Here is a 12,796-nt window from a genome sequence, read left to right on the forward strand (position 1 = left end):
AATGCCTTTTTTTTTAAATAAAAAAAAATTCTGAAACATGCTCGTCTACTCCGAAATATGATCATGAATTCCACAAATACAATGGACGCATATCAAAATATTTTCTTCTCAGCTAATGACTGATATATCACTGCATTTTTGACATTAGTTTTGCATGACAAGGAAATTTTCATATCTAATCTCTTTATCCATCTGAAGAGATGACGGAAACTAAAAGGTCCGCATAAGAATGCGCTTATTAGCATAATAAGAAGAGGAAATTTTGTTAAACAGTATGATATCGCAACAAAGATTTCTAGAGATAACTTTCAGCTACCTTGTAAAGTGCCATAAGTCACAACAATAACACAACACAAGAATTCTGAATAATTTATATTTGGTCTGGTCATAATCTCTCTCCTTCCCGTACAGTCTTCTCCGTAAGAGGTGAATATTCCAGTCCGGAATCGATTAAAATAATAATAGGAAAAAAATTGTCAAATATTTTTTTTATTCTGCCAATGAGTAATAACATTAGAGATTTCGGACGAGGTGGCCGAGTGGTTAAGGCGATGGACTGCTAATCCATTGGGCACTGCCCGCGTGGGTTCGAATCCCATCCTCGTCGTTTCCCGATCTTCAGTTTGAGTCCTTTCGCGAATTGAATGATGCGTCGGTACGGACTACATGTTTTAAATTACACTTGTATCGAATTGACAGGGTTTTACCCTTCGATATATGTAGTCCCAACTTGTCACAAGAATGATCCAGCTTTTTCTTTTCCTCTCTGATGGGCATTTTTTAAATTGTCAGAGAATTTTTTTGCCACGTTTTTATTTCGCGGATTTTATTACCAATTTTTTCTAAAGCCCTGCAATGCTTTATCAAACTGGTGATATATTTTCTTACCTGCCCACAATTTATTCAAGGTTCCGTTCGTATTCCGCCTGGTAAAGATACCAGATGCGAGCGTTGTGGAGGCAAGCATCTGTATCCTGGCATGAAGCTCCATATTTGTAGAGTTGTGGGCAATCATTTAAAAAATTCATATAAAAGCCAGTCTTTTAACCTATGCATTATAAATTTCTGAAAAGATTTTTTAAAGGGGGAAAAAAAAAAAAAGACATTTATGAAAATCTTTCAAACTGTTTAACGCATTTATTAATTTTGTATAGATTTGAAAAATTGATTTGGTGCTTTCATTTTCGTGGTGCCCTCTGTTGACAATTGTTCGGGATTTTCAATTATTTCACGGTCTATTTCAAGTTTTGAAAACCCATCTTCGATTAAGAGTCGCAGTTTCCTTAAAAGGCTATCACTGAGAATCTTCCTTGTCGCCGTGATCGTATAGTGGTTAGTACATTGCGTTGTGGCCGCAATAACCCAGGTTCGAATCCTGGTCACGGCAGAGGCTCAAATGCCTTTTTTTTTAAATAAAAAAAAATTCTGAAACATGCTCGTCTACTCCGAAATATGATCATGAATTCCACAAATACAATGGACGCATATCAAAATATTTTCTTCTCAGCTAATGACTGATATATCACTGCATTTTTGACATTAGTTTTGCATGACAAGGAAATTTTCATATCTAATCTCTTTATCCATCTGAAGAGATGACGGAAACTAAAAGGTCCGCATAAGAATGCGCTTATTAGCATAATAAGAAGAGGAAATTTTGTTAAACAGTATGATATCGCAACAAAGATTTCTAGAGATAACTTTCAGCTACCTTGTAAAGTGCCATAAGTCACAACAATAACACAACACAAGAATTCTGAATAATTTATATTTGGTCTGGTCATAATCTCTCTCCTTCCCGTACAGTCTTCTCCGAAAGAGGTGAATATTCCAGTCCGGAATCGATTAAAATAATAATAGGAAAAAAATTGTCAAATATTTTTTTTATTCTGCCAATGAGTAATAACATTAGAGATTTCGGACGAGGTGGCCGAGTGGTTAAGGCGATGGACTGCTAATCCATTGGGCACTGCCCGCGTGGGTTCGAATCCCATCCTCGTCGTTTCCCGATCTTCAGTTTGAGTCCTTTCGCGAATTGATTGATGCGTCGGTACGGTCTACATGTTTTATATTACACTTGCATCGAATTGACAGGGTTTTACCCATCGATATATGTGGTCCCAACTTGTCACAAGAAAGATCCTGCTTTTTCTTTTCCTCTCTGATGGGCATTTTTTAAATTGTCAAAGAATTTTTTTGTCACGTTTTTATTTCGCGGATTTTATTACCAATTTTTTCTAAAGCCCTGCAATGCTTTATCAAACTGGTGATATATTTTCTTACCTGCCCACATTTTATTCAAGGTTCCGTTCGTATTCCGCCTGGTAAAGATACCAGATGCGAGCGTTGTGGAGGCAAGCATCTGTATCTTGGCATGAAGCTCCATATTTGTAGAGTTGTGGGCAATCATTTAAAAAATTCATATCCAAGCCAGTCTTTTAACCTATGCCTTATAAATTTCTGAAAAGATTTTTTAAAGGGAAAAAAAAAAGACATTTATGAAAATCTTTCAAACTGTTTAACGCATTTATTAATTTTGTATAGATTTGAAAAATTGATTTGGTGCTTTCATTTTCGTGGTGCCCTCTGTTGACAATTGTTCGGGATTTTCAATTATTTCACGGTCTATTTCAAGTTTTGAAAACCCATCTTCGATTAAGAGTCGCAGTTTCCTTAAAAGGCTATCACTGAGAATTTTCCTTGTCGCCGTGATCGTATAGTGGTTAGTACATTGCGTTGTGGACGAAATAACCCAGGTACGAATCCTGGTCACGGCAGAGGCTCAAATGCCTTTTTTTTTTAAATAAAAAAAAAATTCTGAAACATGCTCGTCTACTCCGAAATATGATCATGAATTCCACAAATACAATGGACGCATATCAAAATATTTTCTTCTCAGCTAATGACTGATATATCACTGCATTTTTGACATTAGTTTTGCATGACAAGGAAATTTTCATATCTAATCTCTTGATCCATCTGAAGAGATGACGGAAACTAAAAGGTCCGCATAAGAATGCGCTTATTAGCATAATAAGAAGAGGAAATTTTGTTAAACAGTATGATATCGCAACAAAGATTTCTAGAGATAACTTTCAGCTACCTTGTAAAGTGCCATAAGTCACAACAATAACACAACACAAGAATTCTGAATAATTTATATTTGGTCTGGTCATAATCTCTCTCCTTCCCGTACAGTCTTCTCCGAAAGAGGTCAATATTCCAGTCCGGAATCGATTAAAATAATAATAGGAAAAAAATTGTCAAATATTTTTTTTATTCTGCTAATGAGTAATAACATTAGAGATTTCGGACGAGGTGGCCGAGTGGTTAAGGCGATGGACTGCTAATCCATTGGGCACTGCCCGCGTGGGTTCGAATCCCATCCTCGTCGTTTCCCGATCTTCAGTTTGAGTCCATTCGCGAATTGAATGATGCGTCGGTACGGACTACATGTTTTAAATTACACTTGCATCGAATTGACAGGGTTTTACCCTTCGATATATGTAGTCCCAACTTGTCACTAGAATGATCCTGCTTTTTCTTTTCCTCTCTGATGGGCATTTTTTAAATTGTCAGAGAATTTTTTTGTCACGTTTTTATTTCGCGGATTTTATTACCAATTTTTTCTAAAGCCCTGCAATGCTTTATCAAACTGGTGATATATTTTCTTACCTCCCCGCATTTTATTCAAGGTTCCGTTCGTATTCCGCCTTTTAAAGATAACAGATGCGAGCGTTGTGGGGGCAAGCATCTGTATCCTGGCATGAAGCTCCATATTTGTAGAGTTGTGGGCAATCATTTAAAAAATTCATATCGAAGCCAGTCTTTTAACCTATGCCTTATAAATTTCTGAAAAGATTTTTTAAAGGGGAAAAAAAAAAGACATTTATGAAAATCTTTCAAACTGTTTAACGCATTTATTAATTTTGTATAGATTTGAAAAATTGATTTGGTGCTTTCATTTTCGTGGTGCCCTCTGTTGACAATTGTTCGGGATTTTCAATTATTTCACGGTCTATTTCAAGTTTTGAAAACCCATCTTCGATTAAGAGTCGCAGTTTCCTTAAAAGGCTATCACTGAGAATCTTCCTTGTCGCCGTGATCGTATAGTGGTTAGTACATTGCGTTGTGGCCGCAATAACCCAGGTTCGAATCCTGGTCACGGCAGAGGCTCAAATGCCTTTTTTTTTAAATAAAAAAATATTCTGAAACATGCTCGTCTACTCCGAAATATGATCATGAATTCCACAAATACAATGGACGCATATCAAAATATTTTCTTCTCAGCTAATGACTGATATATCACTGCATTTTTGACATTAGTTTTGCATGACAAGGAAATTTTCATATCTAATCTCTTTATCCATCTGAAGAGATGACGGAAACTAAAAGGTCCGCATAAGAATGCGCTTATTAGCATAATAAGAAGAGGAAATTTTGTTAAACAGTATGATATCGCAACAAAGATTTCTAGAGATAACTTTCAGTTACCTTGTAAAGTGCCATAAGTCACAACAATAACACAACACAAGAATTCTGAATAATTTATATTTGGTCTGGTCATAATCTCTCTCCTTCCCGTACAGTCTTCTCCGAAAGAGGTCAATATTCCAGTCCGGAATCGATTAAAATAATAATAGGAAAAAAATTGTCAAATATTTTTTTTATTCTGCCAATGAGTAATAAGATTAGAGATTTCGGACGAGGTGGCCGAGTGGTTAAGGCGATGGACTGCTAATCCATTGGGCACTGCCCGCGTGGGTTCGAATTCCATCCTCGTCGTTTCCCGATCTTCAGTTTGAGTCCTTTCGCGAATTGATTGATGCGTCGGTACGGTCTACATGTTTTAAATTACACTTGCATCGAATTGACAGGGTTTCACCCTTCGATATATGTAGTCCCAACTTGTCACAAGAATGATCCTGCTTTTTCTTTTCCTCTCTGATGGGCATTTTTTAAATTGTCAGAGAATTTTTTTGTCACGTTTTTATTTCGCGGATTTTATTACCAATTTTTTCTAAAGCCCTGCAATGCTTTATCAAACTGGTGATATATTTTCTTACCTGCCCACATTTTATTCAAGGTTCCGTTCGTATTCCTCCTGGTAAAGATACCAGATACGAGCGTTGTGGAGGCAAGCATCTGTATCCTGGCATGAAGCTCCATATTTGTAGAGTTGTGGGCAATCATTTAAAAAATTCATATCCAAGCCAGTCTTTTAACCTATGCATTATAAATTTCTGAAAAGATTTTTTAAAGGGGAAAAAAAAAAGATATTAATGAAAATCTTTCAAACTGTTTAACGCATTTATTAATTTTGTATAGATTTGAAAAATTGATTTGGTGCTTTCATTTTCGTGGTGCCCTCTGTTGACAATTGTTCGGGATTTTCCATTATTTCACGGTCTATTTCAAGTTTTGAAAACCCATCTTCGATTAAGAGTCGCAGTTTCCTTAAAAGGCTATCACTGAGAATCTTCCTTGTCGCCGTGATCGTATAGTGGTTAGTACATTGCGTTGTGGCCGCAGTAACCAAAGTTCGAATCCTGTTCACGGCAAAGGCTCAAATGCCCTTTTTTTTTAATGAAAAAAATTTTTGAAACATGCTCGTCTACTCCGAAATATGATCATGAATTCCACAAATACAATGGACGCATATCAAAATATTTTCTTCTCAGCTAATGACTGATATATTACTGCATTTTTGACATTAGTTTTGCATGACAAGGAAATTTTCATATCTAATCTCTTTATCCATCTGAAGAGATGACGGAAACTAAAAGGTCCGCATAAGAATGCGCTTATTAGAATAATAAGAAGAGGAAATTTTGTTAAACAGTATGATATCGCAACAAAGATTTCAAGAGATAACTTTCAGCTACCTTGTAAAGTGCCATAAGTCACAACAATAACACAACACAACACAAGAATTCTGAATAATTTATATTTGGTCTGGTCATAATCTCTCTCCTTCCCGTACAGTCTTCTCCGAAAGAGGTCAATATTCCAGTCCGGAATCGATTAAAATAATAATAGGAAAAAAATTGTCAAATATTTTTTTTATTCTGCTAATGAGTAATAACATTAGAGATTTCGGACGAGGTGGCCGAGTGGTTAAGGCGATGGACTGCTAATCCATTGGGCACTGCCCGCGTGGGTTCGAATCCCATCCTCGTCGTTTCCCGATCTTCAGTTTGAGTCCATTCGCGAATTGAATGATGCGTCGGTACGGACTACATGTTTTAAATTACACTTGCATCGAATTGACAGGGTTTTACCCTTCGATATATGTAGTCCCAACTTGTCACTAGAATGATCCTGCTTTTTCTTTTCCTCTCTGATGGGCATTTTTTAAATTGTCAGAGAATTTTTTTGTCACGTTTTTATTTCGCGGATTTTATTACCAATTTTTTCTAAAGCCCTGCAATGCTTTATCAAACTGGTGATATATTTTCTTACCTCCCCGCATTTTATTCAAGGTTCCGTTCGTATTCCGCCTTTTAAAGATAACAGATGCGAGCGTTGTGGGGGCAAGCATCTGTATCCTGGCATGAAGCTCCATATTTGTAGAGTTGTGGGCAATCATTTAAAAAATTCATATCGAAGCCAGTCTTTTAACCTATGCATTATAAATTTCTGAAAAGATTTTTTAAAGGGGAAAAAAAAAAGACATTTATGAAAATCTTTCAAACTGTTTAACGCATTTATTAATTTTGTATAGATTTGAAAAATTGATTTGGTGCTTTCATTTTCGTGGTGCCCTCTGTTGACAATTGTTCGGGATTTTCAATTATTTCACGGTCTATTTCAAGTTTTGAAAACCCATCTTCGATTAAGAGTCGCAGTTTCCTTAAAAGGCTATCACTGAGAATCTTCCTTGTCGCCGTGATCGTATAGTGGTTAGTACATTGCGTTGTGGCCGCAATAACCCAGGTTCGAATCCTGGTCACGGCAGAGGCTCAAATGCCTTTTTTTTTAAATAAAAAAATATTCTGAAACATGCTCGTCTACTCCGAAATATGATCATGAATTCCACAAATACAATGGACGCATATCAAAATATTTTCTTCTCAGCTAATGACTGATATATCACTGCATTTTTGACATTAGTTTTGCATGACAAGGAAATTTTCATATCTAATCTCTTTATCCATCTGAAGAGATGACGGAAACTAAAAGGTCCGCATAAGAATGCGCTTATTAGCATAATAAGAAGAGGAAATTTTGTTAAACAGTATGATATCGCAACAAAGATTTCTAGAGATAACTTTCAGTTACCTTGTAAAGTGCCATAAGTCACAACAATAACACAACACAAGAATTCTGAATAATTTATATTTGGTCTGGTCATAATCTCTCTCCTTCCCGTACAGTCTTCTCCGAAAGAGGTCAATATTCCAGTCCGGAATCGATTAAAATAATAATAGGAAAAAAATTGTCAAATATTTTTTTTATTCTGCCAATGAGTAATAAGATTAGAGATTTCGGACGAGGTGGCCGAGTGGTTAAGGCGATGGACTGCTAATCCATTGGGCACTGCCCGCGTGGGTTCGAATTCCATCCTCGTCGTTTCCCGATCTTCAGTTTGAGTCCTTTCGCGAATTGATTGATGCGTCGGTACGGTCTACATGTTTTAAATTACACTTGCATCGAATTGACAGGGTTTCACCCTTCGATATATGTAGTCCCAACTTGTCACAAGAATGATCCTGCTTTTTCTTTTCCTCTCTGATGGGCATTTTTTAAATTGTCAGAGAATTTTTTTGTCACGTTTTTATTTCGCGGATTTTATTACCAATTTTTTCTAAAGCCCTGCAATGCTTTATCAAACTGGTGATATATTTTCTTACCTGCCCACATTTTATTCAAGGTTCCGTTCGTATTCCGCCTGGTAAAGATACCAGATACGAGCGTTGTGGAGGCAAGCATCTGTATCCTGGCATGAAGCTCCATATTTGTAGAGTTGTGGGCAATCATTTAAAAAATTCATATCCAAGCCAGTCTTTTAACCTATGCATTATAAATTTCTGAAAAGATTTTTTAAAGGGGAAAAAAAAAAGATATTAATGAAAATCTTTCAAACTGTTTAACGCATTTATTAATTTTGTATAGATTTGAAAAATTGATTTGGTGCTTTCATTTTCGTGGTGCCCTCTGTTGACAATTGTTCGGGATTTTCCATTATTTCACGGTCTATTTCAAGTTTTGAAAACCCATCTTCGATTAAGAGTCGCAGTTTCCTTAAAAGGCTATCACTGAGAATCTTCCTTGTCGCCGTGATCGTATAGTGGTTAGTACATTGCGTTGTGGCCGCAGTAACCAAAGTTCGAATCCTGTTCACGGCAAAGGCTCAAATGCCCTTTTTTTTTAATGAAAAAAATTTTTGAAACATGCTCGTCTACTCCGAAATATGATCATGAATTCCACAAATACAATGGACGCATATCAAAATATTTTCTTCTCAGCTAATGACTGATATATTACTGCATTTTTGACATTAGTTTTGCATGACAAGGAAATTTTCATATCTAATCTCTTTATCCATCTGAAGAGATGACGGAAACTAAAAGGTCCGCATAAGAATGCGCTTATTAGAATAATAAGAAGAGGAAATTTTGTTAAACAGTATGATATCGCAACAAAGATTTCAAGAGATAACTTTCAGCTACCTTGTAAAGTGCCATAAGTCACAACAATAACACAACACAACACAAGAATTCTGAATAATTTATATTTGGTCTGGTCATAATCTCTCTCCTTCCCGTACAGTCTTCTCCGAAAGAGGTCAATATTCCAGTCCGGAATCGATTAAAAGAATAATAGGAAAAAAATTGTCAAGTATTTTTTTTATTCTGCCAATGAGTTATAACATTAGAGATTTCGGACGAGGTGGCCGTGTGGTTAAGGCGATGGACTGCTAATTCGTTTGGCTCTGCCCGCGTGGATTCAAATCCCACCCTCGTCGTTTCCCGATCTTCAGTTTGAGTCCTTTCGCGAATTGAATGATGCGTCGGTACGGACTACATGTTTTAAATTACACTTGCCTCGAATTGACAGGGTTTTACCCTTCGATATATGTAGTCACAACTGTGCACAAGAATGATCCTGCTTTTTCTTTTCCTCTCTGATGTGCATTTTTAAATTATAAGAGAATTTTTTTGTTACGTTTTTATTTCGCGAATTTTATTACCAATTTTTTCTAAAGCCCTGCGATGCTTTATCAAACTGGTGATATATTTTCTTACCTGCCCACATTATATTCAAGGTTCCGTTCGTATTCCGCCTGGTAAAGATACCAGATACGAGCGTAGTGGAGGCAAGCATCTGTATCCTGGCATGAAGCTCCATATTTGTAGAGTTGTGGGCAATCATTTAAAAAATTCATATCCAAGCCAGTTTTTTAACCTATGCATTATAAATTTCTGAAAAGATTTTTTAAAGGGGGGAAAAAAAGATATTTATTAAAATCTTTCAAATTGTTTAACGCATTTATTAATTTTGTATAGATTTGAAAAATTGATTTGGTGCTTTCATTTTCGTGGTGCCCTCTGTTGACAATTGTTCGGGATTTTCAATTATTTCACGGTCTATTTCAAGTTTTGAAAACCCATCTTCGATTAAGAGTCGCAGTTTCCTTAAAAGGCTATCACTGAGAATCTTCCTTGTCGCCGTGATCGTATAGTGGTTAGTACATTGCGTTGTGGCCGCAATAACCCAGGTTCGAATCCTGGTCACGGCAGAGGCTCAAATGCCTTTCTATTCTAAATAAAAAAAAATTCTGAAACATGCTCGTCTACTCCGAAATATGATCATGAATTACACAAATACAATGGACGCATATCAAAATATTTTCTTCTCAGCTAATGACTGACATATTACTGCATTTTCGACATTAGTTTTGCATGACAAGGAAGTTTTCTTGTCTAATCACTTTATCCATTTGAAGAGATGACGGAAACTAAAAGGTCCGCATAAGAATGTGCTTATTAGCATAATAAGAAGACGAAATTTTGTTAAACAGTATGATATCGCTACAAAGATTTCTAGAGATAACTTTCAGTGACCTTGTAAAGTGCCATAAGTCACAATAATAACACAACACAAGAATTCTGAATAATTTATATTTGGTCTGGTCATAATCTCCCTCCTTCCCCTACAGTCTTCTCCAAACGAGGTCAATATTCCAGTCCGGAATCGATTAAAATAATAATAGGAAAAAAATTGTCAAACATTTTTTTTATTCTGCCAGTGAGTAATAACATTAGAGATTTCGGACGAGGTGGCCGAGTGGTTAAGGCGATGGACTGCTAATCCATTAGGCGCTGCCCGCGTGGGTACGAACACGACCTCCGTAATGCTCGAATAAAGTGAAATAAAGTGAAATCCAAATGTATGAATTCGGAGTCGTTGAGAAATCTCCATATGATTTTTTAAAAATAATAATATATATAAAAATTGTTATGTTTGAGGGCATAACGTACTGTCAGTACTGCTTCGATCATTGATGGCGGGTGGTCGCCTGTAGACAAGAAGAGAGTGTAACGCTTCAAGAATAATTTAAATTTATTTTTCTCGCAGATTTACAAATTTTAAAGAAAACAAAAAATGAACAATAAATTAAAACCCATAGACCAAGAAGCAATCTTCCCTACTTCACTTTTTCAAATTCGAAATGAAACTCGAATAAAACCGTAACGTACACCTGTGTGGGGTGATTTCAATGGTTTCGGATTCGAATTCTAGAAAAATTTTCCAAAATCCTAGTCCATATAAAAGTAATTGTATATCATGGGAATATGGCATCAAAAATAATTTATACAGTTCATATTATACAGGTACACAAAAAAAAAACGACTGAAAGTATAAGTATTGACACGCCGTGCCCGACCACTATACATTTACGGGTAACCGTTTGAAATATCACCATTTCTTTAATCACTTATAGACATTTTGGAAATGAAAAAAGCCTCAATGCAATCCTAATGTAGGTAAGGTACGTTTAGAAATCATACTCTGGGTGGTTTCTCTAAAAATAATAAGCCTTATCTAAAATTTTTATATCATCGACTGTATTGTTTCAAGTTTAGTTTAGTTTACTTTAATTTAGTTAAATTAACGTCCCGTTTAAAGCAACACTAGGTTTATTTTGGCATAGTAATTTTAAACCGCGGTCAGATGACGAGGACGACACCTGAGTTGGCACCTCCTCCTCTCCACACCACACCACCCCGCACTAACGGGAGGACGTTTGGCCCTGACGTATTTATCGTGTAACAGACCCCCTTACACGGCGGTTCTTCGGTGGAATGGGGTTTCGAACCTGAAACCCTACGGCTCACAAGCCGAGATCTTACGACCAGGCCACCACCGCCCACATATTGTTCAAAAATTAATTTACATTGATATGTCGCAAGGAAATTTGCAAACCATATTGATATATTTTTAAAAAAAATACCGTTTTTTCAAGCTGGAATCGAACAGAGAACTCGAGATGTAAGTTTCAAACACAGTGTGCCCCGCAAGTAGACTGAGATGAACTTTGCAGCCAATTGAAATTTAAATTTCCTTTCATGCACGTATTACCTCTCGAATTCAAAATGAGAGATCGACAAATCTGCCTTGTAATGACTTTTCGAAGTCGCACTATGGATGATTTTTATAAATTTAGCGATCCACATTAAAAAAATTTATACTAGAAGCAATGATGTTTCAAAAATAATTTAGGTAGATATATATGTGAATGTCATGTGATATTTCTCAAGTAATTTTATAGTTTAAAGCAAAAAAAAAAAAAAAAAAACGCTCTCGATTGGACTGAAAATATAGGGCTATTTATGAAGTGTCTGACCACTCGAGTAAGATATACATTGTAACTGTTTCAAAATTAATTTTCACCTATTCTCATCCTAATTGAGGACAGGTTCCCGCATAAAGCTACAATTTAATTCTGTAATAAGTCGTCAATGCCGTTTCGGAATTGCACTCAGGGAAATTTTTCTAAAAATAACTATCAATATAAAAAAATTATTATATTAGACCCAATAATTCAAAATAATTCACGTAATTGATAATTCTCGGATAAATGTGTATTTTAAAGTAAAAATAAAATTAAGCTTGATCTATACTCGAATCAAGGACTGAAGCTTTTAATCAGACCATGGTGTTTCTGACCACTTGGTCAAGATTTTTAAACAAACGATGCAAAATGAGCTTACTTATTCTCTCTCTTAGCTCACTTATTCTCATCCGAATCTATGATGTGAGATCGAATAAATCCGCCATGAAATCCAATGGTAGCACTTCAAGATCCTTTCGAAATCCCATTCTGCGTTATTTTTGTAAAAATAAAGGTCCATATAATAGAAAGAATGAAGCTTCATAAGTAATGTGATATTTCTCGACTGAATTAATCGCGCTGTGTTTGATTTTTCTAAAAAGGACAATCTATTTAAAAATGTGTTGCATTACATGGAATAATGCTTCAAAAGTAATTTACATAGCCTATATTTATTAACTATTTAACACGATAATTACAAAAGGAAGATAGCTAGATGGGTGTCATTCGGTACACAGATTTAACATCAGTAGTGTAAACAACTCCCAACTTTTGAGTCAAATCCAAAATGGGGTAGACAGTCTGTCCATCTGTGCTTTCAGAATTATATAAACGTGATAATTCAAAAACGCAATGACTTAAATGTATCAAATTTGATATGTGATTTTATGGCCACACGTGTAGTTCTTCGTTAAGTTTTTGTTTCATCCAATAGAAACGCATCTAAAACACAAACTT

At 35.8% G+C, this 12,796-nt stretch overlaps 11 non-coding genes across 11 annotated transcripts; all 11 read left to right on the forward strand.

Annotated features, from left to right (window-relative positions):
• Positions 1 to 525: 525 nt before the first annotated feature.
• On the forward strand, positions 526 to 607 carry Trnas-gcu (transfer RNA serine (anticodon GCU)). The gene has a single exon. It is a non-coding gene; the product is annotated as a tRNA-Ser (tRNA).
• Positions 608 to 1,315: 708 nt separating this feature from the next.
• Trnah-gug (transfer RNA histidin (anticodon GUG)) lies at positions 1,316 to 1,387 on the forward strand. The gene has a single exon. It is a non-coding gene; the product is annotated as a tRNA-His (tRNA).
• A 533-nt stretch (positions 1,388 to 1,920) lies between these two features.
• Trnas-gcu (transfer RNA serine (anticodon GCU)) lies at positions 1,921 to 2,002 on the forward strand. The gene has a single exon. It is a non-coding gene; the product is annotated as a tRNA-Ser (tRNA).
• A 1,310-nt stretch (positions 2,003 to 3,312) lies between these two features.
• Positions 3,313 to 3,394, forward strand: Trnas-gcu (transfer RNA serine (anticodon GCU)). Its single transcript has one exon. It is a non-coding gene; the product is annotated as a tRNA-Ser (tRNA).
• A 704-nt stretch (positions 3,395 to 4,098) lies between these two features.
• On the forward strand, positions 4,099 to 4,170 carry Trnah-gug (transfer RNA histidin (anticodon GUG)). Its single transcript has one exon. It is a non-coding gene; the product is annotated as a tRNA-His (tRNA).
• Positions 4,171 to 4,703: 533 nt separating this feature from the next.
• Trnas-gcu (transfer RNA serine (anticodon GCU)) lies at positions 4,704 to 4,785 on the forward strand. Its single transcript has one exon. It is a non-coding gene; the product is annotated as a tRNA-Ser (tRNA).
• A 1,314-nt stretch (positions 4,786 to 6,099) lies between these two features.
• Positions 6,100 to 6,181, forward strand: Trnas-gcu (transfer RNA serine (anticodon GCU)). The gene has a single exon. It is a non-coding gene; the product is annotated as a tRNA-Ser (tRNA).
• Positions 6,182 to 6,885: 704 nt separating this feature from the next.
• Positions 6,886 to 6,957, forward strand: Trnah-gug (transfer RNA histidin (anticodon GUG)). Its single transcript has one exon. It is a non-coding gene; the product is annotated as a tRNA-His (tRNA).
• Positions 6,958 to 7,490: 533 nt separating this feature from the next.
• Trnas-gcu (transfer RNA serine (anticodon GCU)) lies at positions 7,491 to 7,572 on the forward strand. The gene has a single exon. It is a non-coding gene; the product is annotated as a tRNA-Ser (tRNA).
• A 1,314-nt stretch (positions 7,573 to 8,886) lies between these two features.
• Positions 8,887 to 8,968, forward strand: Trnas-gcu (transfer RNA serine (anticodon GCU)). Its single transcript has one exon. It is a non-coding gene; the product is annotated as a tRNA-Ser (tRNA).
• Positions 8,969 to 9,670: 702 nt separating this feature from the next.
• On the forward strand, positions 9,671 to 9,742 carry Trnah-gug (transfer RNA histidin (anticodon GUG)). Its single transcript has one exon. It is a non-coding gene; the product is annotated as a tRNA-His (tRNA).
• The last annotated feature ends 3,054 nt before the right edge of the window (positions 9,743 to 12,796 follow it).

Source organism: Argiope bruennichi, chromosome 6 (genome assembly GCF_947563725.1).
Source record: "Argiope bruennichi chromosome 6, qqArgBrue1.1, whole genome shotgun sequence".
NCBI classification, from domain to species: Eukaryota; Metazoa; Arthropoda; class Arachnida; order Araneae; family Araneidae; genus Argiope; species Argiope bruennichi.